At 37.5% G+C, this 25,085-nt stretch overlaps 1 non-coding gene and 1 pseudogene across 1 annotated transcript; one reads left to right on the plus strand and one right to left on the minus strand.

Moving 5' to 3' along the window:
• On the plus strand, nt 1–18,414 carry LOC140879061 (1,4-dihydroxy-2-naphthoyl-CoA synthase, peroxisomal-like; annotated as a pseudogene).
• A 4,834-nt stretch (nt 18,415–23,248) lies between these two features.
• Nucleotides 23,249–23,353, minus strand: LOC140885834 (small nucleolar RNA R71). The gene has a single exon (XR_012151248.1). It is a non-coding gene; the product is annotated as a small nucleolar RNA R71 (small nucleolar RNA).
• Nucleotides 23,354–25,085: the final 1,732 nt, after the last annotated feature.

Below are 25,085 nucleotides of genomic sequence, written 5' to 3' on the forward strand. Positions count from 1 at the left end.
ATGAGCTTGAGTACTCTTGACATGGTAGAGTTAGCTTGGGTACTCTTGACATGGGAGGATGAACACGGGTACTCTTGACTGGCTAGGATGAACCCCGATACTCATGACAAGGTAGAATGAGCCCGAGTACCCTTGACCTAGTAGGATGAGCCTTGATACTCTTGACCGGGTAGGGTGAGTTCAGGTACTCTTGACATTGTAGGATGAGCCCGAGTACCCTTGACTTGGTAGAATGAGCTCGAGTCCTCTTGAGCGGGTAGGGTAAGCCTAAGTACCCTTGATCTGGTAGGATGAGCCCGGGTAGATGATCTGCATACACTCAAAAATGAAACGTTAGTGGGGCACTAGAAGATTTTCTGGCATGGTCACTTTGACGTTTAAATCAGTAAGATATTCACTCGATTGAAAGGAAAATATCTAAGCAAAGTAGTATAAAAAGTGTTTAAGATAATGAATTGAACTCCTGATTTTTACCTCTGTTGGGGCTATTTATAAGACATCAAGGTTGGTGATCATCCTGAGATTCTCGGGTAGTGGCCACGATGTAGAGACGTGGGTCAAATCATGCTCTTGCCACAACTGTAAACATGGGAGGGAGCGTGTTTCCTTGGACGTGATCCACAATGGATTGACTTAGTCTCCCTGCCTTACCTAGCCAAAGAAGACTCAATGTGCTACAAGTGCCCGGGATGCCAAGGCTTTCCTGATTAGCTAGACACCTTTTTCACCCGAGCAGTATCTTTCAACTATATCTCTCAGATACCCCTCTCTCAGCCAGACACTCTTTTTACAAAGCTGTGTGTTTAAAATTTGAAAACACGATGAGTAAATAGTTATAGAGAGTTTTCAGCAATCTCTTGATTTTATATGGAAAAATATTATATGCAATTCTCCTTGTATATATAATTGAATTTAAGAATTTTATTAGATCCTATGGTATATAATGATAATGTTACAGGGAACCCCAAGCATTTTGCAGTGGGGGAGACCTAGCTTCCAGAGGCAAGCATGGCTACACTAATGATCATGACGGTTTTGGCGGCTTAGATATTATAGATTTACAGGTTAAATTTATATTTGTCATCATATCACGAATTATCCGGTTTAAACATACATTTTTTGTCATGTAAATTATGAATTTTGTGTGACAATTGTTTCAAACCTTTATTCGTATCGTAGGTGCAAATCCGTCGTCTTCCGAAACCGGTGATCGCCATGGTAAGATTTCTTGATTTATTTTTTAGGTTTTTCATGATATTTTCTGTCTCGTAAAATTTTATGTAGCAATAAAAAATGAAAGGTATTTTTTTGAAAAAATTATTGTAATGAAAACTACCAGGTTGCGGGTTATGCAATTGCGGGTGGACAAGTGTTGCATATACTGTGTGACATAACAATCGCAGCTGATAATGCTGTTTTTGGCCAAATAGAGTCCAAGGTAAGCTTATTTTACAATCGAATCTAAAAATTATCAAATATTTAAAATTATAAAATAAATGTCATAATCATAATTCATCCTATATCAAACCTGTTTAATGTCCATTTTACGGATTATATTTACATTTCAAGAATTATAAATGTAAGTATAATTTTGTAGGTGGGAAGCTTTGATGCTGGTTTTGGTGCCTCCATAATGGACCGTTTGGTGAGTATAAAACATTTATGAATTTTTGCTGATATATAGGATCTTGATTGACATTTCAAACTTATATATATTTTGCATTAACAATTAAAAATAATATGTAAAGCATTAATAATTTTTAATATATATAATTAAACAATATAAATTTGCACTTAATTTTATTGCAAATATTTAATTAATTTTATTACTTAGAAATAACCTAAATTAATTTTATTCACAACATATTTAAAAAAATTATTAAAATAAAATATTCTGGCTATTGTTCTAAAAATAAAGGAAAAAGGTAGGTTAACCACATTAAACATCATTTGCGCTTAATCGTAATTAAACAAGGTTTTTTCCCTCAAATTTTAAATTAACTTATTTAAATTTAAAATCCTTTCGATTTCCCTCAATTAAAAACTCTAAGAAAAATTTTTATCTTCAAAACAAAAGAAACCCATCTGTCATCATCTCCCATCAAAACCCTTCCTTTCAGTTTTGGGATTTTTATGTTTTAAAAATTTGAGAAGTGCATTACTCTAAATTTTTTCACATAATGTGTTATTTAGCCTGTTTATTGTTATAGATAATTAAAATTTTAATAAAAATTTAAAATGTAATTTTACGTTTAAATTTGTATCAATCTCGTTTAAAATTAAAGTAAAAAAAACTTGAAACTTGGATTCGACGCTTTGTCATGATTCGAGTTTTTTAAAACCTTGATTATTAATGATTATACTCGAATATTATTCAAGAAATAATATTATTATTTTGATGATTAAAATATTTGGTGATGTAAATTGATGTAAAATGTTTAAAATTTGTATTATTAATTCAATATTAATACTTCATTTGAATTTGATAATTTTGCAGTTGTATAAAAAATTAAAAATTCTCCATGTTAAGAAAATATGATGATATTTGAAGATGGATTATGATATAAAAGTTTTTCTAGTCTGAATATAAGTTTTATGATTCAACTTATTAATTAATAATCAACTTTCAATTAATACGATGAAATTTTAGTAATTAAACTTACAGATATATCATCTGCACAATGTTACACAAAACATCATATGAAACGATCTCACGGATCAATTTTGTGAGAAATATCTCTCATATGGATCACCATGAAAAATTATTAATTTTTATACTAAAAAAAATATTTTTATTGTAAATATGGACATGGTCGACATGTCTAATTGATAAACCCTTCTCATCGATAAGTTTCGTGAGACCGTCTCACAAAATATTTGGTAAAATCTTTTTCAATTTTCCTAAAAGATCCTTTTTTTTAAAAAAAATCTTAGGTTCTGTTTGAACAAATACTTTAAAAACTTTTTTAAATATTTTGTAAGTAAAAAAAAATTATTAAAGTGCGTGTTTGGATAAGATTTTTATAAAACATTTTTGAAAAATATTTTAAAGTGTTATCAAAATATATTTTTATAAAACAATTGAAATGTATTTTTTTTTGAAGAAAATTGAAATGTATTTTTAAATATTTTTAGAATTAAAAAATTTTTGTGTGTTTGGATAAGACTTTTGTAAAATATTTTTAAAAATATTTTAAAAAGTGTTATCAAAGTGTACCTTTTTAAAAAATAATTGAAATGTATTTTTTTATGCATTTAGAATTAAAAAAGTTGCGGGTTAAACTATAATTAAAAAGTTTTTATAATTATTTTTAACTATAGAATTGTTTTTTTAAAAAAATAGTTGTCTACACATATATTTATTCTTAAAAAAAATTTAAAATATTTTTTAAAAAAATTTAAAAGCCAATTTTATAAAAATATTTCATGGGTATTTGTCCAAATAGAGACTAATTAACTATTTTAAGGTGAAAATAGATAATCTTATAATTATTATTTTATCTATTTGAAAATTTTAATAATTAGTTATTGTCTTTATTCTAAAACAGTGTGCTGATTTTTATATAAAAATTGAATCACAATAAAATCTCTATAAATTAATGATGATATGATCAGGAAATTGTATTGGTTTAGATGTGTTTTAATTAATCCATAAAATAATAATTTATTATTTTAAAGAGTAATTTTTCGATTCAACTAACATAAAATTTAATTGCATAAAAATATTTAAAAATATGAAAAAACTAAATATGAAATTAAAAGAAGGGGGAAAATTTTCTCCCACGAAGCTGGAAAACCGCTACACATAAGTTTCAAAAACTGGTTTTCTGAAACCAAAAATTACATAACACACATATTTTATGTCCGATCACCAGTATTAATTAAATTAAAATTTTTAAATGTACTTTCATTTTAATGCAAATTTACGTGTATTTTGGCAGATTGGACCAAAGAGAGCTCGTGAAATGTGGTTCTTGGGTAGGTTCTACAAAGCTGATGAGGCAGAAAAAATGGGACTTGTCAACGTTGTTGTCGTTACTCTCCACTCATTTGATTGTGGAGGATAAGATATTGATTAATTATGCAGTCTCGTTTTGTCCAGTACTTGGCTCAATTAAGTTTTACAAATGATCATTATCACATGCATTGATTTATTGTTGGAAAATTTGATTGTGCTTAATGAATTGAAATTAAGAAATGCGAAGTTCGAAAAAGAAAAAATGATTGAAAAGCTCAACAAAAAAAAAAAAATTTGATTGAGGTGCAGGGGCGCAGCAAATTGCGCCCCTGCACTGGTCATGCTGCCTGGGCGTGTGCCCAGGCAAGCAGGGGTGGTGCAAGGGCGCAATATGTTGCTCCCCTGCACTAGTGCTTCTGCCTTGGAATTTTTCAAGGCACCTAGAGTGGTGCAAGGGCGCAATATGTTCCGCCCCTGCACCGGTGCTTCTAGCCATACGAAAAGTTGCATCCTTCTTTCGAATTTTTTGATATTTTTGACTTTTTTTGGTGAATTTAGTCAGTTATTTTTACCAAAAGACATACCACATGAGTGAAAAGTTTTGTTTTTACATATAAACAATATAAATATGAGAATCAAACATCATTTTTTATATAGATAATCAGATTCTCTAATTTTCAAATATATTCATCGCATATTTTGTTTCTTCTTCTTTTTAAAAAAAGAGAGTTCATATCATTTTTGGTTGTAAGAACTTGTTATATATAGTGCTATATTCACAAGTAGAAGTTGTTGTATCTTGGGAGAATATTGCCAAACACCGTAAGCACCAAGAGCGGGGCAAAATCTTTTTAAGGAAATCGTGTTCAATACGAGACTCAACTGTTGAATTCTTTTCCTGTTTTCTTCTGCCATATTCAAGTTTTTTCCAACAAATATACCAACAAGCTTAAGAAGATTTTTCTGAACAAATTTGAAGATGGCATCATCATCAACAACGACGAACACTCCTGCGACTCATGGAGAAAAACCTGAAAAATTTAATGGTGCAGACTTCAAAAGATGGCAACAGAAAATGTTGTTCTATCTCACAACTTTGAGTCTTGCCAGATTTCTGAAAGAAGATACTCCTTCCATTCCTAAAGATGAAGTCGATCCTCGCAGAAGGGCCGCAGCATACGCATGGAACCAAAGCGACTTCCTTTGCAAGAACTACATTCTGAATGGACTAGACAATGCATTATACAATGTGTATTTTCAAGTGAAAACTGCAAAGGAATTGTGGGAAATGCTTGAAAAAAAATACAAAGCAGAGGATGATGGCCTTAAAAATTTCATTGTAGGACGTTTCCTAGATTTCAAGATGGTAGACTCCAAATCTGTAGTGAGTCAAGTGCAGGAACTACAAGTATTACTGCACGAGATTCATGCGGAGGGGATGAGTCTAAGCGAGTCATTTCAAGTTGCTGCATTGATCGAGAAACTGCCTCCTTTGTGGAAGGATTTCAAAAATTACTTGAAGCACAAGAGAAAGAAAATGAAACTCGAAGATCTTATCACAAGACTGAGGATTGAGGAAGATAACCGTGCTACCGAGAACAAGGCAAGTAAGATGGCTGCTAAAGTTAACATTGTGGAATCAAGCAACAAAAGGAAGAAGTGGAAATTTGTGAATGAAAAACCACCACCGAAGTATCAAAAGAAGTTTAAAGGAAATTGTTACAACTGCGGAAAACCAAACCATATGGCAAAGGATTGTAGACGCCCAAAGAAAGGGAAGGAACAAGCAAACATGGTTCAAGAAAGGTCGGTACCTTTTAATTTTTCTGAACTTGATTTAACTGCAGTTGTATTTGAGACGAATATGGTGGACAACCCAAATGATTGGTGGGTTGATACGGGTGCTACCCGCCATATATGCTCCGATAAAGAGATGTTTTCCACATACACTTCAAGTTCTGGGAGAAAGTTGTTTATGGGAAACTCTGTCACATCTGACATTGTGGGGGTTGGAAAAGTCGTCTTGAAGATGACATCTGAAATGGAAGTGACCCTTGCTGAAGTGCTACACGTTCCTGAAATAAGGAAGAATCTGGTGTCGGGGTCATCACTAGTGAAACATGGATTTAGGCTGGTTTTTGAATCAAATAAGTTTGTACTGACCAAGAATGGTCATTTTGTTGGAAAGGGGTATCTCGATGAGAGCCTCTTCAAGTTAAATGTAATCGCGGTTCACCGCAAGATTGATGGCAATAAAGTTGATAATTCTATTTACTTGGTTGAGTGTTCTGATTTATGGCATGTTCGTTTAGGACACGTAAATTTTAATACTCTGCGACGTTTAATGAATTTGGAATTATTGCCAAAGTACAAAATTGATCAAACACATAAATGCGAAGTTTGTGTTGAAGCAAAAATGACCAAGCCGCCATTTCATTCTATTGAAAGATGTACCACTCCTCTAGAATTGATTCACTCCGACATTGGGGATTTAAAGTTTGTGCAAACAAGAGGAGGAAAGAAATACTACATAACATTCATAGACGATTGCACAAGGTACTGTTATGTATATCTTTTGAGAGGTAAAGATGAAGCACTTGATGCGTTCAAAACTTATAAAACCGAAGTTGAAAATCAACTTGGTAATCAAATAAAAAGTATTCGCAGTGATAGAGGAGGAGAATATGGAGCTCCATTTGATGAGTTTTGCTCATCCTTGGGTATAATACATCAAACTAATGCTCCATATTCGCCTCAATCTAATGGAATTGCCGAAAGGAAAAATCAAACTCTAAAAGAAATGATGAACGCGATGATAAGTTCGGGCTTACCTCAAAACTTGTGGGGGGAAGCAATATTGTCGGCCAATCACATACTGAACAAGATTTCCCACAAGAAAAATGATAAATCACCATATGAATTATGGAAAGGCCACAAACCTTCCTACAAATACATCAAAGTGTGGGGGTGCTTGGCAAAGGTTGAAATACCAAAGCCAAATCAAGTGAGAATAGGACCAAAGACGGTCGACTGCATATTCATTGGATATGCACTCAACAGTAGTGCCTATAGATTTATAGTGCATAAATCTGAAATTTCTGAAATGACCAATGGGATGACTATCGAGTCCAAAAATGCAGTATTCTTTGAAAGCGTATTTCCCTGCAAAAAGAGAGAATATGACACAAATAGTCAAAGAACAAAAGAAATGCCAAAAGAAGGTTCTTCTCAAGGAGATGAACCGAATACTAATAGAGGTCTAATTGATTTGGCAAGTAAAAACATTATTCAAGAAGAATTGCCTAGTCAACATACAGACAATTCTGAAAATAATGATCCTAGTTTTAGTAAAAGAACTAGAGAAATGGTGAATGAAGGTTCTGCCCATAAAGATGAACCTCGAAGGAGTAAAAGAGCTAGAACCGTGAAGTCTTTTGGACCAGATTTTCTTACTTACATTCTATAAAATGAACCAAAGACTTTACAAGATGTGTTGTATAGCCCTGAGGCTCCATATTGGAAAGAAGCCATCAATACCGAAATGGAGTCCATTTTGCATAATCACACTTGGGATTTGGTGGATCTTCCACCAGGAACCAAGACGTTGGGATGTAAATGGGTCCTAAAAAGAAAGTACAAAGTCGATGGAACAATCAAAAAATACAAGGCTAGATTGGTGGTCAAAGGATATAGACAAAAAGAAGGCCTTGATTTTTTCGATACCTATTCACCAGTCTCAAGAATAACCTCAATTCGTGTACTCATTGCAATCGCGTCATTGCATAACCTTGAGATACACCAGATGGATGTCAAGACAACATTCTTGAATGGTGAGTTGGAAGAAGAGATCTATATGGATCAACCCAAAGGATTTGTTGTTCGGGGTCAAGAAAAGAAGGTGTGTCGACTCGTTAAATCCTTATATGTGCTGAAGCAAGCGCCTAAACAATGACATCAAAAATTTGATACTACAATGCTGTCAAATGGATTTAAAATAAACGAGTGTGACAAGTGTGTCTATATTAAAGGCACAAGAGACTCTTATGTCATAGTATGTCTTTATGTTGATGACATGCTTTGTAGTAACCCGCATTTCTAATTAGTGATTAATGAGTAATTAATCACGCGATCATATCTAGATTAAGTAAAACATGATTAAGTAAGTTTCTGTTGGGATAACGAACTTCAGAAATAGATTCAAAGCACTCGAATTAATTGAATTGGTTCAGCAGGATCGGACGGTCCGAAGAGGAGTTCGGACGATCCAAAGTGGATCGAAAGCTCCATGCCAAGATCGGAGGCTCTGATCGAGATCGAACGCTCCGTTGGTAAGATCGGAAGCTCCGATCTAGACCAGGGCACACGTCATCGCTTACATCAGCAAGGTGACATCATGGCTGACGTAATATTGAGTGATCGGACGCTCCGAAGGTGCGATCGGAGGTTCCGATCGAGTTCGGATGGTCCGAACTGGGTTCGGAGGCTCCGAACGTTGCCTATAAATAGAGGGTCCGAGAATTCATTTTCAAGCCTTCTAACTCAGATATAGGGAGATTTAGGCGTCCTACGGAGAATCCGGAATTGGCTTAGTGATCTAGACGTCGTCACGGAGCTACGGCCTAGTTTTGAGGCTATCGTCAGCAAAGGGCTAACGACGGATGCAGGTATAGCTTTGGCATCCTAAAAATATTTAGGAGTATGCAATAGCTTAGTTAAGGCTTTTAGAGCTTAATTGTTGATGCATGGATATTTGCATTGTAGTAGCTAGTAGACTGGACTAGTAGGCTTGGAGTCTAGACCAGCAGAGCTAGGTTTGACCAGCAGTATTAGAGGTACGTAAGTACTGACCGAGATAGCCGGCATGATATATTTGCTTATATGTTGCATGAGTATGTGCTATATGTTTTATCATGTTTTAGCATGTTCTACCGTCTTAGCACATACATGATTTTACGTGTGACTGCATCCGGAGAGATGTGAGTCATTGACAGTCTCCATAGGGAACAATGATCTCATTTTGGACTCGAGTCAGGTATGACAGTTTCCATATGAGGCTTGTGTCCTGTTTTGGATTCGGGTCAGGATGGGGTTGGCTCAGCCCTGATATGGAATATACGAGTACCCCGCGAAGTAGCTCTCTAACCGGTACTGTATATTCCCGGTGCCATGAGCAAGTATTTTCACTTGATTTTTAAATCATCTGTGTGAGCATATTTGTATTTATATCATTGCTTCGTATTGAGCGTTCTAGCTCACGCCCCTGTGTTTGGGTATTGTGTACCTTGTGGCGGGGCAGGTTTGAGGCTGGACGGCCCGGGCGGCTCTCAGCAGGATTGAGCTTAAGAGAGTGCGAGGTTGTAGAGGGTAGGGATTTATTTACCATGAACCTTCGATTTGGTTGTATAATAGTATTTATACACTTGTGATAGCGTCGGTTGTATTCTGCCGATTAGATTTGTTGTATTTTAATTATCCGCACTTTACGCTTTAAGCTTTTATTACGTGCGCTTTTACTATAACTCTGATTAGGTAGTGGATCCGGGTTGGGTCACTATATTTTTGGTATCAGAGCGACGCATTGCACTGGGAATATCATAAAGCGGATTAAGTAAATATCTGTTTTTATGTAACAGATGGCAGATTACGAAGAGAGTCACGGTAGCGTAGACGGCGGTCGTTGGGGCGATCCAGATGATCGTAGACGTCGAGGACAGCCCGAGGAGCGCAGGCGAGTGAGCATGCGAAGATTCAAAGAGGTTAGCCCGAAGCCTTTGACGGGTGGTGAGACAGCTGAAGAGGCGGAGGATTGGATGGAGAGGATGGAGCAGTGCTTCCAGGAGTTCCGTTGCACGGCTGAGGATAGGATGGAGATTCTTACCTTTATGCTTGAGGGCAGAGCGAGGAAGTGGTGGAGATTTACTTCCGCACCGTTCATAGCAGCTAGAGGTGCAGCTACTTGGGTGGAGTTCCATACTGCTTATCAGAGATTTTATTTTCCTCCAACTCTTCGTCAGACGAAAGCCAGTGAGTTGTTGAGTTTGTGACAGGGGACGATGACGATCGAGGAGTACCAACAGAAGTTCTTTGATCTGCTACCCTTTTGTCCTCATATTGCTGATAGTTCTATGGCGAAGTTTGATAATTTCCTTCAGGGTTTGAACCCTGACATCAATCGTATGGTTGTTGTGGGCGGCGATGGGACTTACGAGGATTTGGTGGACCGTTGTCGCCAGGCCGAGGACAGTATTCGGAGGAACAGGGGACTTTACTCTTCTTCGTCCAGGCCAGCGAGCTCTAGTCCTTTGGGTCCGAGAGGACAGTCCTTCAAGAAGCCAGGAGGTACTTCTTCTTCTTTCTTTGGATCTGGTGGGGTGCATCGTTTTGGTGGACAGAGACCGAACCGGTGTACTCAATGCCGACGCAGACATCCGCCAGAGCAGTGTGGTCGATCGACCACTGCATGTTTCTAGTGTGGCCAGGAGGGTCATATGAAGAGAGATTGTCCTATGCTGATTGGGGCAGCGAGTGGTTCTGGAGGTTCTCAGGCATCTGTTCAGCCACCTCAGTACCAGCAGCAGTATTCGCAGCAGCGCCAGCATCCGCAGCAGTCTCAGAGACAGCCTACTCAGACTCCTTCTCGGGGTCATTCTTCGTTGAGGCCACGTACCCAGGGTCAGGTATTTGCGCTTAACCAGGAGCAGGCAGAGGCTGACAGTGACCGGATGATTGCAGGTATCTGTAGTTTATGTGGTTTTCCTGCATATGTTTTAATTGATACCGGTGCATCGCATTCTTTTGTCTCAGCACGTTTTGCTAAGAAGTATAGATTGCCGTTTATTCCTTTAGACGTGTTGCTAGTGGTTTCTACGCCTATGGGGAGCGAGGTTTTAGCCAAGCGTCTAGTTGGGAGTTGTGTTCTAGATTTTGAGGGACATCAGCTTAGTGCTAACCTAATGATTCTAGCGATGGAGGATTTCAAGTGCATCATTGGGATAGATCTATTGACTACCTACCGAGCGATAGTGGATTGCTATCAGAGGTTTGTCCAGTTTCGTCCAGAGGATGACGAGTCATAGTATTTCTATGGTGAGGGAGCGCGACCCCCGATGCCAGTGGTTTCAGCTCTGAAGGCACGATGTGCTTTAGAGTCTGGCGGGTAAGGCTACCTTATCTACGCCATTGTTGCATCCTTAGGAGAGCCAGATATCCAAGAGATACCAGTAGTTCGTGACTTTCCAGATGTATTTCCGGAGGAGATTCCAGGTTTGTCACCAGTAAGGGAGATTGAGTTTGACATTGAGTTAGTGCCAGGGACTGCACCGATTTCAAGAACTCCTTACCGATTGGCACCGTAAGAAATGAAAGAGTTGCAGAAGCAATTGCAAGATCTTCTTGATAAGGGTTATATTAGACCTAGTGTTTTGCCATGGGGAGCCCCAGTACTGTTTGTCAAGAAGAAGGATGGTTCGATGCGGTTGTGTATTGACTACCGTCAGTTGAATCAGGTGACAGTGAAGAATAAGTATCCTCTTCCACGGATAGATGATCTCTTTGATGAGTTGCAGGGTACTTCTGTCTATTCGAAGATTGATCTTCAGTCTGGATATCATCATTTTCGAGTTCGACAGGAGGATGTTCATAAGACAGCATTTCGTACGCGGTATGGACACTAGAAGTTTCTAGTGATGCCGTTTGGTTTGACGAATGCTCCAACTGTTTTTATGGATCTGATGAATAGAGTTTTCCGCGACTTTCTGGATAAGTTCGTGGTGGTGTTCATCGATGACATTTTGGTGTATTCTCGCAGCATGGATGAGCATGCCTACCATCTCTATACTGTACTGCAGGTCTTGAGGGAGAGACAGTTGTACGCGAAGCTGAGTAAGTCTGACTTCTGGATTGACCGAATTGTGTTCCTTGGTCATGTCATTTCTCAGGAGGGCGTATCTGTTTATCCTAGCAATACAGAGGCTATTTTGAATTGGTCACGTCCGACTACAGTTTCTGAGATTCGTAGTTTCCTTGGTTTAGCAGGATACTATCGTCGTTTTGTGGAGAATTTTTCTCAGATAGCTAAGCCTTTGACTCAGTTGACAAAGAAAGACGTTTCTTTTGTTTGATCTGATGCTTGTGAAAGACAGTTTTTGTGAGTTGAGACGTCGTCTGACGACAGCTTCAGTTTTTGCTTTACTGTCTGGATCAGGTGGTTTTGTAGTCTTCACTGATGCTTCTCTCCAGAGTTTGGGGTGTGTGTTTACTCAAAATGGCCACGTGATCGCTTATGCTTCCAGACAGCTAAAGAATCAAGAGGAGAACTATCCCGTACATGATTTAGATCTTGCAGCCATTGTCTTTGCTCTTAAGATATGACGTCACTATTTGTACGGAGAACGATTCGAGATCTTCACCAATCATAAGAGTTTGAAGTATCTGTTCACTCAGGCTGAGTTGAACATGCGGCAGCGTCGTTGGATGGATCTGTTGAAGGATTACGATTGTGAGATCAAGTACCATCCAGGTTCTTCAAATCCTGTTGCTGATGCGCTTAGTCGCAAAGTTTATGTGAGTTCCCTTCGTACCAGTTCGGTTTCGAAGGCAGTGGAGGAGTGTTGTTCTTTGGGATTCACGTTCCGTCATAAGAAAGAACAACCAGGGATTCGTGTCTTTTCTGTGCTTGCAGAGCCAGCGCTATACAGACGAATCCGGGAAGCTCAGAATTCTGATCTGAAGACTCAGAAGTTGGCCCGGCTAGCTGAGGGTGATAATACTTCTGGTTTTCATCTGCAAGAAGATGGTCTGTTATGTCTTTCTGGTCGAGTTGTGGTACCCGAGGATTCTACTTTGAGGGATGAGATCTTATCGCAAGCTCACCGCAGTCAATTCTCTGTACATCCAGGCAGCATGAAGATGTATAAGGATCTTTGCACTTGATTTTGGTGGAAAGGGATGAAGCGCAGTGTTTATCAGTTCGTATCCCGATGCTTTATGTGTCAACAAGTCAAGGCAGAGTTTAGACGACCCGGAGGGTTACATCACGGCTTGGAGATTCCTGAATGGAAGTGGGAGCATGTGACGATGGACTTTGTCACCCACTTGCCTATGTCTCCCAGGAATTGTGACGCTATTTGGGTTGTCGTGGATCGGTTGTCGAAGTCAGCGCATTTTTTTTCCTATAACCGCGATTACACCTTTGATAGGATGACACAATTGTATGTGCGGGAGATTGTTCGATTGCACGGGATTTCGTTGAGCATTGTCAGCGATAGAGATCCGAGGTTCACCTCGAGATTTTGGGGTAGTTTCCAGCGAGCCCTTGGTACTACTTTGAGCTTGAGTACGACTTATCATCCAGAGACGGACAGACAGTCAGAGCGTACTATTCGCACTCTAGAGAATATGCTTCGCGCGGCGGTGATGGATTTTGGTCCAGCGTGGCATGATCATTTACCCTTGGTGGAATTCGCCTACAACAATAGTTTCCATCACAGCATTGGCATGGCATCATTTGAGGCTCTTTATGGACTCCGTTGTCGTATACCTTTGTTTTGGGACGAGGTTGGCGAGTGTCAGGTGTAGGGTCCTCAGATGATTCAGCAGATTATTGATGCAGTAGAGTTGATCCGACGCAGGGTTAAGGCAGCCCAGGATCGACAGGCTAGCTACGCGAACACTCACCGTAGGCCACTTCATTTTGAGGTAGGAGAGTATGTTTTCTTGCGCGTGTCACCTTTTCGGAAGGTGATGTGGTTTGGTCGCAAGGGTAAGCTGACACCTAGATTTATTGGTCCTTTCGAGATTCTCGAGAAGTTTGGGGATGTGGCTTATCGTCTAACCTTGTCATCCGATCTTTCGGAGATCCACGATATGTTCCACGTGTCCTTGTTGAGGCAGTATGTGGCAGATGAGTCGCATATTTTGCTTCCAACCGAGGTAAAGGTAGATCGAGATCTATCGTATGTGGAGAAACCCCTGCGGATTCTTGATAGAAAGGACAAGGTATTTCGTAACAAGCGCATACCATTGGTTATGGTACAGTGGCAATGCAGAGGGACAGAGGAAGCTACTTGGGAGTTGGAGAGCCGGATGTTAGCCGAGCACCCCGAGTTATTTTGAGATTTTGTACTTCTTTATATCGAGTTTGTACTTGTTCAGTTGTATTAAAGAACATTTGGTTGGCTATTTATGTTTTTCTCTAAGACTTAAATTTCGAGGACGAAATTTCTTAAGTGGGGGAGAATGTAGTAACCCGCATTTCTAATTAGTGATTAATGAGTAATTAATCACGCGATCATGTCTAGATTAAGTAAAACATGATTAAGTAAGTTTCTGTTGGGATAACGAACTTCAGAAATGGATTCAGAGCACTCGAATTAATTGAATTGGTTCAGCAGGATCGGACGGTTTGAAGAGGAGTTCGGACGATCCGAAGTGGATCGGAAGCTCCGTGCCAGGATCGGAGGCTCCGATCGAAATCGGACGCTCCGTCGGCAAGATCGGAATCTCCGATCTAGACCAGGGCACACGTCATCGCTTACATCAGCAAGGTGACATCATGGCTGACGTAATATTGAGCGATCGGACGCTCCGAAGGTGCGATCGGAGGTTTCGATCGAGTTCGGATGGTCCGAACCAGGTTCGAAGGCTCCGAACGTTGCCTATAAATAGAGGGTCCGAGAATTCAATTTCTCGCACCAATTCCCTCTCTTCTCTCTGATTCCTAAGCCTTTTAACTCAGATCTAGGGAGATCTAGGCGTCCTACGGAGAATTCGGAAGTGGCTTAGTGATCAAGATGTCATCGTGGAGCTACGGCTTAGTTTTGAGGCTATCGTCAGCAAAGGGCTAACGACGGATGCAGGTATAGCTTTGGCATCCTAAAAATATTTAGGAGTATGCAATAGCTTAGTTAAGGCTTTTAGAGCTTAATTGTTGATGCATGGATATTTGCATTGTAGTAGCTAGTAGACTGGACTAGTAGGCTTGGAGTCTAGACCCGCAGAGCTAGGTTTAACCAGCAGTATTAGAGGTACGTAAGTACTGACCGAGATAGCCGGCATGATATATTTGCTTATATGTTGCATGAGTATGTGCTATATGTTTTATCATGTTTTAGCATGTTTTATTGTCTTAGCACATACATGATTTTACGTGTGACTGCATCCGGAGAGATGTGAGTCATTGACAGTCTCCATAGGGAACAATGATCTCATTTTGGACTCGAGTCAGGTATGAAAGTTTCCATATGAGGCTTGTGTCCTGTTTTGGATTCGGGTCAGGATGGGATTGGCTCAGCCCTGATATGGAATATACGAGTACCCCGCGGAGTAGCTCTCTAGCCGGTACTGTATATTCCCGGCGCCATGAGCAAGTGTTTTCACTTGAGTTTTAAATCATCTGTGTGCGGATATTTGTATTTATATCATTGCTTTGTATTGAGCGTTCTAGCTCACGCCCCTGTGTTTGGGTATTGTGTACCTTGTGACGGGGCAGGTTTGAGGCTGGACGGTCCGGGCGGCTCTCAGCAGGATTGAGCTTAGGAGAGTGCGAGGTTGTAGAGGGTAGGAATTTATTTACTCTGAACCTTCGATTTGATTGTATAACAGTATTTATACACTTGTGATAGCGTCGATTGTATTCTGCCGATTGGATTTGTTGTATTTTAATTATCCGCACTTTACGCTTTAAGCTTTTATTGCGTGCGCTTTTACTATAACTCTGATTAGGTAGTGGATCCGGGTTGGGTCACTACATGCTTATAATGGGAAGTAATCATGAAGTGATAAAAGCAACAAAGAAAATGTTAACGAAACATTTTGATATGAAGGATTTGGGCATTGCCAATGTAATACTAGGGATTAAAATCTCTAGGACTTCTGAGGCGATTGTCCTGTCTCAATCTCATTATGTTGAGAACGTCTTGAAAAAATTTAATGCTTATGATTGTTCCCCTATAAAAACGCCTCTTGATATGAGCGTCCACTTGAATAAGAAATCGTGGAGAACCGATTTCTCAATTGGAATACTCCAGAATTATTGGAAGCCTCATGTATATCACGAATTGTACTCGACCTGATATTGCTTGTGCAGTAAACAAGTTGAGTCGATTCACAAGTAATCCAAATGAGGTTCATTGGAAAGCTTTGACAAGGGTGCTTAGATACCTAAGGCACACTCTGAAGTATGAATTGCATTATACAAGATATCCTGCGATGCTTGAAGGATACAGCGATGCAAATTGGATTTCTGACACCAAAGACTTTAAATTCACAAGTGGCTATGTTTTTAGTATTGGTGGTGGCGCAGTCTCTTGGAGGTCATCCAAACAAACTTGCATCGCTAGATCAACAATGGAATCTGAATTTATAGCACTTGATAAAGCCGCAGAAGAAGCAGAATGGCTTAGAAATTTTCTGGAGGATATTCCTTGTTGGTCAAAGCCAGTGCCTGCAATTATGATACATTGTGACAGTCAATCGGCAATTGCAAGGGCACATAATGCTATGTATAATGGTAAGTCTTGACATATTCGTCGAAGACACAATACCGTACTACAATTGATCTCAAATGGAGTTATCATAATTGATTACGTCAAATCAAAAGATAACTTAGCGGATCCGCTTACAAAAACATTGAATAGAGATCAAATGTACAACTTGTCAAGAAGAATGGTCTTAAAGTCTACAAAATAAAGCTCACATAGTGGTAACCCAACCTTGTTGATTGGAGATCCCAAAATTTTGGTTCAATGGGACAACTAAATTATGATAACTTGAGTTAACACTCTGGAATTTTTTCCAACTCATTCCTAGGAATAAGAGTGTTGTAGCCTACGCATGTAGTGAGGTTAAGTTTGAACTTTTAATGGTTCCTTGCCTGGAAAAGGTGGAGTACTATAGGATACTTTTCAAAGGAGACCACCTATGTAAGTGTGAGGACGGGCTGCCTCAATGAAACATTTATGAAACCAAGATGTGTTCCATGGCCAAAACGGACACAACCGGAAAACCAATAGAAATGAAGAAAATTCATTGTGTAGGTACTATTGTCTGTGTTTACATAAACCGCCAAGAAGTTCAAGACATCATGTTCACTTTGTGGCCTAATAAATCCGATATTATTCTACTACGGAAGGTTCAAAGCCACAAGCTACCTCTCCTGACGCATTGAATTTTTCGTGTAGACTCTCTTTGATATCATGTGCATTCATGCATTAATTTCATTCATGTGGGGGATTATTGGAAAATTTGATTGTGCTTAATGAATTGAAATTAAGCAATGCAAAGTTCGAAAAAGGAAAAATGATTGAGAAGCTCAAAAAAAAATTTGATTGAGGTGCAGGGGCGCAGAAAACTGCGCCCCTGCACTGGTCATGCTGCCTGTGTGGTGCAAGGACGCAATATATTGCGCCACTGCACTAGTGCTTCTGTCTTGGAATTTTCCAAGGCACCTAGAGTGGTGCAAGGGCGCAATATGTTGCGTCCCTGCACCGGTGCTTCTGGCCACATGAAAAGTTGCATCATTCTTTTGAATTTTCTGATATTTTTGACTTTTTTTGGTGAATTTAGTCAGTTATTTTTACCAAAAGACATACCACATGAGTGAAAAGTTTTGTCTTTACATATAAACAATATAAATATGAGAATCAAACATCATTTTTGATATAGATAATCAGATTCTCAGATTTTCAAATACATTCTTCACATATTTTGTTTCTTCTTCTTTTTTAAAAAAAGAGAGTTCATATCATTTTGGTTGTAAGAACTTGTGATATATAGTGCTATATTCACAAGTAAAAGTTGTTGTATCTTGGAAGAAGATTGTCAAACACCGTAAACACCAAGAGCGGGGCAAAATCTTCTTAAGGAAATCGTGTTCAACACGAGCCTCAACTGTTGAATTCTTTTCCTGTTTTCTTCTGCCATATTCAAGTTTTTTCCAACAAATATACCAACATTTATAAGATCATCCTAATTATATTATGCATCCCCAAGTTCCCATCATCTTATCCATGAGTAACTATTGCCTAAACGCACAAATATTAATTATAAGATCGAGTGCTAGAACTTGAGTTAGGAATGAATGATTCAAACAAATTTCTCGCAGCTAGAGAAGTTGGAGGAGGAAACAGTTAAATGGTGCAGAGAGATAATGAGGAACAGCCCGATGGCGATTCACGTCATGAAATCAGCTCTTAATGCAGTCGACGATGGTCATTCTGGACTTCAGGTATCTCCGATCTTTTTGAATAATCACATGTCGAATTAAAAGAAAAACAATCGGAACAATAAGTTTGAATGTGATTATCTGAATGTATATATACTTTATAAATTTCTTGTAGCAAATTGCCGGAGATGGGCTCCTTCTGTTTTACGGCACGGAGGAGGGATCGGAGGGGAAGAATGCATACTTGCAGCGCTGAAAACCAGATTTCTCAAGATTCCCACGTCTGCCAGCATGATCTTCATTTACTTTAATTTGATATATAAGACAAAATTTAAGTTGTGAGTTTTGTGTGACAACTTGAGAAAATAAGGTGTGCAAACCATTTTATTTTAGCTTGTAATTTTCATCACAATCGCTTTATTCACTTCTTCTTTAAAAAAAAAAAAAACTAAATAACATACTCATGTGAGTCAAGAGTGTGATCGGACTCCAAACTCATCGGTTGGGTACATCAGTTTCATCACAAAGAGACATCTCGCGTAGTTGTTTTTTTATGATCTTCGTAACAGAAAATGTTCTCTATACACTAGGGATAGCAATTGGCAAATTTAATGCTAAAGTATATATCAAACATACAAAAAAAATAATGTTAAAGGGTACATTCCGTCTGCCAAGATAGCGCTCTGAGCATTGCTCCGTCCGCCGGCATATTGCCCTAGTACTGCTTTGGGATATGTCCAAATTAAGGTTCTGAAAATTTAAATTACTACATATTTCAGATATCTAAGTACTAATTCTTAAGGTTCAACGTGCATTTCCAATCAGACAATACTCGATACTCTTGCATCATAAAAATCGCAAGAATGACTTGAACATAAATTAGCTCATCGCAGGCATGCATACTTATTCTCAATATTAAACTTTATATGTCTTTTCTCATACGTTAACCAACTAAGTAATTAATTATCCAATAATAGCTCTGAAATATCCTAATCAAAGCATCCTAACATGCTTATGCATTTAATTAACCGTATGAAGAAATAAGCATATATCAACTTGAAAATAGAACATAAAGCGGCGGAAAGTTCTCGAATAAGTCATGTCATGCAACATCCTTGTTTCCTCGCTCGACTACTCTGTCGTTTGTCGTGCCCTTCCTCGTCACCATTTAAAATATAGTTCTCAACCATGTCCTCTATGCATAGTGAGTATAAAGACTCAAAAACCATATTCAAGTAATATCTAGTACATAATGATCAAATCATAAGTACATGTGTATAAGACATGACCATAAAGATTCATTTTGATACTAATTTTCCTGTGTACATCGCGAACCAAGGTGAAACCCAGAACGTAACTCGTAGCCCTATTTCTACTCGAGCTTTTCTTTGAATTTTCCTACTATTTTCGGTTTTCTTTAGGTCGTGTTGCTAGGATTCAACCAATTATATGTTTGCTTCGAGTTTGGATGTCAAAAGCCTCAAATTTCAGCCGGTTTTAGCAACTGCCGTCGTGAGATTGCAAGCTTCAGAAAATTTGCCCAAATTTAGCTTCGAGTGTTGGGCATTTCTAGCTCAATTTTCAACCTATTGTTTGAATTAGTAGGCTGCTTGGTGAGTAGAAATTATTCACTTCATTTTAATTTGATTTCAACTCAATTATGGCACAAATGTTGATTAGTTATTGAGTTAGTGTTGTAGGTACCGGAGTGTATTGGTTTTGAGGTTTATTCTGGAAAATCTATAAATTTTTGGTTGAATTAGTATAGCGATTATTTGAGAATTATATTTAATGATATTTCAATAATTATGAAATTGTTGTAGGGAATTTATGAGGTACAAAAATAGTCAAATTTTAAATATCTCGTTAATGACTAAGTTTATTATTCCTCTAAAAAAAAAAGTTTATTATTGAAAATTTGTTAATTCTCCAGTTTATTTTTTTGGATAAGTCAATTTTTATTTATGGTTATAATTTTTGTTGAATTCTTAGACTATTATTGAGATTATTTTTCTGTTTTGGATTTATTTGGGTAGCCACCAATTTATATCTTGTATATTGTTTCTATCTCATTAGTTGTATTGTTCGAGGAAATGGTATCCAGAAATTTTCTTTTCATCTTGCATTTTTTTTCCTTTTTCGTTGTGCTTTTTGGGACTTTATTGTTATAGGTTGGATGTATAAAACCAATTAGTTTTCTAAAAAGTGAATTGTAAATTCATAATAAGCTGATTTTTCTAATATTGAAAAGTTCAATGACAGCGAACATCCCGCCAAAGGTCGGTCAGCCCAGGGTCGAAAAAAGTTTCTGGCTACGTCTCTATGTACAATCTTCTCGTAACATACTAACATATGATGCAATCCGTGTTAACCGAAATCAATACGACTATACGAGTACCGTTATTTTTGGAGAAGTCTTCCATGGGGTTCATCCCGATGCACTAGTCCTATATTTGCTAACACAAATACACATATAACATCAAAATATCATTTTTCATGTTCATACTTTCATGTCTTTTAAATCCTTCATATCTTGTAAATCATTCAGACACACACACATGGAAAATAACCATGCCCTATATCATTTTCATAAAACGTATACATGCATTCATACTTAAAATAATTTTGATCATTAATTAATGTGTAACAATGAGTAATATTTCTTACAGACTGCTGCGACACATGCTATAGAAAGGAGAAAAATAATTTTTCATCTCAATTCGCAGACAAACAACACAAAACTATTCATCCATCAATAAAAATAAATAAATATTGATGCGATGATCACAAAATAAAATGCCCGGAAAAATGCAACAGATAAATGAGCACCTCCCGGGTAAATCAATGGCTGGAAATTCTCCCCCTTGTTATGCTTTCTACACACACAAACAAGAAATCCGTTAGTAGAGCGCCAGAGGGTTCTCCGACGTCACCACTCCGATGCTTAAGTCAGATGGTGAGACTTAAAAAAAAGAGTGGGCTTATAAGGGGAGAATGTATGTAAAAGTCTTTTAAAGTTGAGTTAACGTACCTCCTTTTCTTTTGGTAGAATGATATACATATATGTAATTAAGAAAAATACCTTCCGCAATTCTTAGGTGAAGCCCATACCGCTCGCTTCACTTCACGCAACGCCCGGGTAACACACACACTTATCCAACATTACTCTCCGTAATTTCTGAACGAGGCTCATACCCCTCGCTTCACTTCACGCAATGCCCGGGTAATGCCCCATACTTATCCATCATTACTCTTCGTAATTCTTGGATGAGGCACATACTTTTACGTCATGGTTTTTGAAATTACTCTTGTGAACAATGTTATTCTACGATAGTTTGACGTGTCCTCTTTATCGTGTCCTCTTTATAATTATTATAAATATATAAACCTAACCATTCTACCACCCGAGCCCTTGTCCAACTTCTTCTCGGGTATCTCACACCATCCCGAGCATTTTTTGCCTAGACCATGCTCTCCTTCCTACAAACAAGCTCCCGGGTTCCTCTCATCGATTAGGAGAATTTACATTGATTAAATGCATTGTATAGTTCTTAATTATTGTTTTTGGTTTGATTTAGGAGAAGAAGGAGAATGATCAAAAGGTAGATGAATTTGAGAGGAAAAGATGGAAAAACTATTGCGCAAGAATGAATTACGGAGCAGCAATGATAAAAAAAACTTAATTTTTTATGTTTGAAAGACCCAAATCCAATCTTCACTGTTAAAAATGAATTCAATATGTTTTGAAGCTACTGCCGAAATTTCAGCTTGATCCGATGGCTAGATCTTGAGATATGAAGTTTTCAAAAATGCTGCGCGCTGAGAGGGAGTATGAGCGGACCCATGCACGGAGGTGGCACGGGGTCTGGACATGTCGCGAGAAAAATTTATTTTTGAGGCAGAGAAACTCTCGCTCGATCGGTAGTTTCTTATCTATTGAGCGAGATGAAATTCGGCGAATTATATTTTAATTATGAAACTTTTTGGGGAAGGACTCTTTGCTTTAAATATCATCTAGAACCGAATTTAATGATCTTTTGGACGGATGAAGAGTGAAGAATACATCTGGCGGCTAGGTTTTATCTTCTTTGTTCTTAGATTTAATTTATTCTTCAATTCTTTTAAGTTTTAATTCTTGGTAGAGGAAGACAAACCCTTTGAAATTTATTTATCTCGTGAGATTTTGATTTTTATTGTTTAATTTTTATTTGAGTATCAAGAGTTGTTTGGAATTGATTGATATGATTGTGTGTTTAATTATTGGCAGACTATCTAATAATTTTCTCATACAATCTAAAGCTAAATTAGAAATCAAATTCGTAATTATTTGATCCCTCTAATTTGTGAAGCAATTATGATTAATGATTTTCGCTTGTGAATTTGTTAATTCGTAGGAACAATGTATCGAGAATCTTCCATTGATTAACAGATTCGAAATCAACATAATATCCATAATTTATACGAATATTAATTGACAAATAATCACAAAATAAAATAATTGACTAGATTAAGTACAAACGCTTGTGTTTGTATTGTTTAGCTTCATCAATTTCACTAGTTTGAATGCTACCTTATATTTAAATCTTGATCGTTTGTATCTTGATTGATTTATTGGTAAGGGTTAATTCAAAACGCTTGTGTCTAATTAACTAAAATTAAGGTGAGATAGGAATTAAATTTCCAATGATGAATATTCAATGAGAATTAATTAATTTTAGAGAATCGATGATCGAGTGAATAACTTCAAGGGTGCAGTCGATCGATACCAAGGCTCGTTAATTAATTGCTTTTCCATAACTTTAATTCTTGCATGCTAATTAATAAAATTTATTTTATTTTCTTTTAATTTTAGTTAGTTAATTCGAAAATCCAAAAATATTTTTTTATTTATTTTCAATATTTTTAAGAACACAATAAATTGCACCTTCCTCTTGGGAATGATCTATACTCTCGCTACTACATGTTTATTTAGTTGAACTGAGTTGGGTTAATTTGGAAATGATACGACTAAGCGCTACCAAATTTTGGCGCCATTACGTTTAATTTATTTGTGTTTTTGTTTTTATTTTATTCAACGTTTTCTATTCTATTTTTGCAAGAATTCTTATGGTGTAATACTTCGAGATGTCAAATCAACAAGTATTCACAAGTTTTATCTAGCAATACGAAGAATCATTCTATGCACCATGGGAGAGATTCAAGGATTTGACAACCATATTCCGGTATCATGATTTTTCTAACTATTATCTCTTTACATTTTTTCTTGAGGGTTTGGATGCAGTGACAAGAAGATGGGTAATTGATGAAGATTTCACAACGGGTAGTTCACTATTTTGCCAAGATGATGATAGTATGATAAACATGTTAGATGATACGACAGAATTTGACTATTACCGATATTGGGATCTTACATCACAAGTATGGAGCCACCAATACCCACAAGATACTCAATATCCGGATTTTACAGACCAACCATTCGAGCTTCAAAAGGAGGAGGGAAGTTGTTCTCAATTGATCTTACATCCGCTAGAGGATATAATGAGCAATTTTGTGGCATCTACTGAGGAAGCTATAGAAGATCTAATCAATTCTAGATGCCACCTTGTGGAGAAAATGGAGAATATCAAGAGATCAATCCTCCATGAACACCAAGAACATGAAGTGAAGCAAGATACTCAAGCAGTGACCAACCCAATTTGGTTCGATGATGATGACTCAGAAAACCAGGATTGGGAGTACGAATCAAATCCTGCTGAAGAGTTAGAGGTGTTTGAGTCTTCTCTTCTTATTGAACATCAGTCGAAAGATGTTTTGGAAGAAATAGGGTATGATGGAAATATGTTACCATTCAAGTTTGAGGATGACGGAGTTCAAGAGTCTATCAATTTGATCTCATCGAAAGTATTATCATACACACATCATCAAGATCCTTCCCTTCCGTCAATACCAGTTTCAAAAGATGTTGGCTTTCAAGAGCCCATAGAAATGTTCTCTTCCCATGTTTACCAGCTACTATGGAGTGTTGTTGAGGTGATGAGCTTAAACTGTATACATCTAGTCAAGCTTGAGGGCACATGGAACAAAGACTCATTTGTGGTGTCATATGACACTTATTTTGGGCATCAACCGTTCTTTGAGGAGTGCTTTTGAGGGTCAAGTTGAAAATTGAAAATCAGGCGCTGCTTGGGAGGCAACCCAAAAGGAGTATTTCTTCCATATCTTTTATTTTATTTGTTTCTTTTTTGTTTTTCTTTAGTGTTATTTTTACTTACATTGGGGACAATGTAAGATCATAAGTATGGGGGAGAGGACTTAGCCAGTCATTGAGAGGATGTAGCCGGTTTTAGAGAAAAATATTTTTTTTTAGAGCTCATAGTTAGCGATGAATATGACTGTTGAAATTCACTAGCCTATGATGATGAAGTTTTGTTAAAAAATTGTTTTTGTGAAAATTTTTCCTCTTGATTGGACATGAGAATCGTAGGTTGAATTATGAATAATCTTTAGCACATATGTTAGACCAGTGAAATGTAGCAAAATAATTGATGATGTTTGTATCTGTTGGACCATTACACGGTAATAGGTGTTTGTTGATCTTGATAGTATCTTTTGAATTCTAATGATTTTTATGACATTGCAAGTATGATCTTGGGCGCACCTGTTAAAAATTTTTTAATGAAAATTTTGAGAAAAATAAAGTTGGCTCCATCCGGGTTATGAACAAGGAATTGAAATCCTAGTCTCCTTGTTCTTGACTAAGTACACGGAATCAATGGGGTTAAAATTTTAAAATTTTTGGAAATCAATAACAATTCCATCCGGGCCTGGAAAACGATTGAAATTCTAATCACTTTTTCATGGCTAAGTTTGCGGGTTCAATGGGATTGATGATTCATCCGGGCTATAGACGAGGGGATTAAAATTCTAATTCTATCACATTTATAGCTAAGTTTGCGGGTAATTATT

The sequence above is a fragment of the Henckelia pumila genome, chromosome 2, assembly GCF_033568475.1.
Source record: "Henckelia pumila isolate YLH828 chromosome 2, ASM3356847v2, whole genome shotgun sequence".
Classification (NCBI taxonomy): Eukaryota; Viridiplantae; Streptophyta; class Magnoliopsida; order Lamiales; family Gesneriaceae; genus Henckelia; species Henckelia pumila.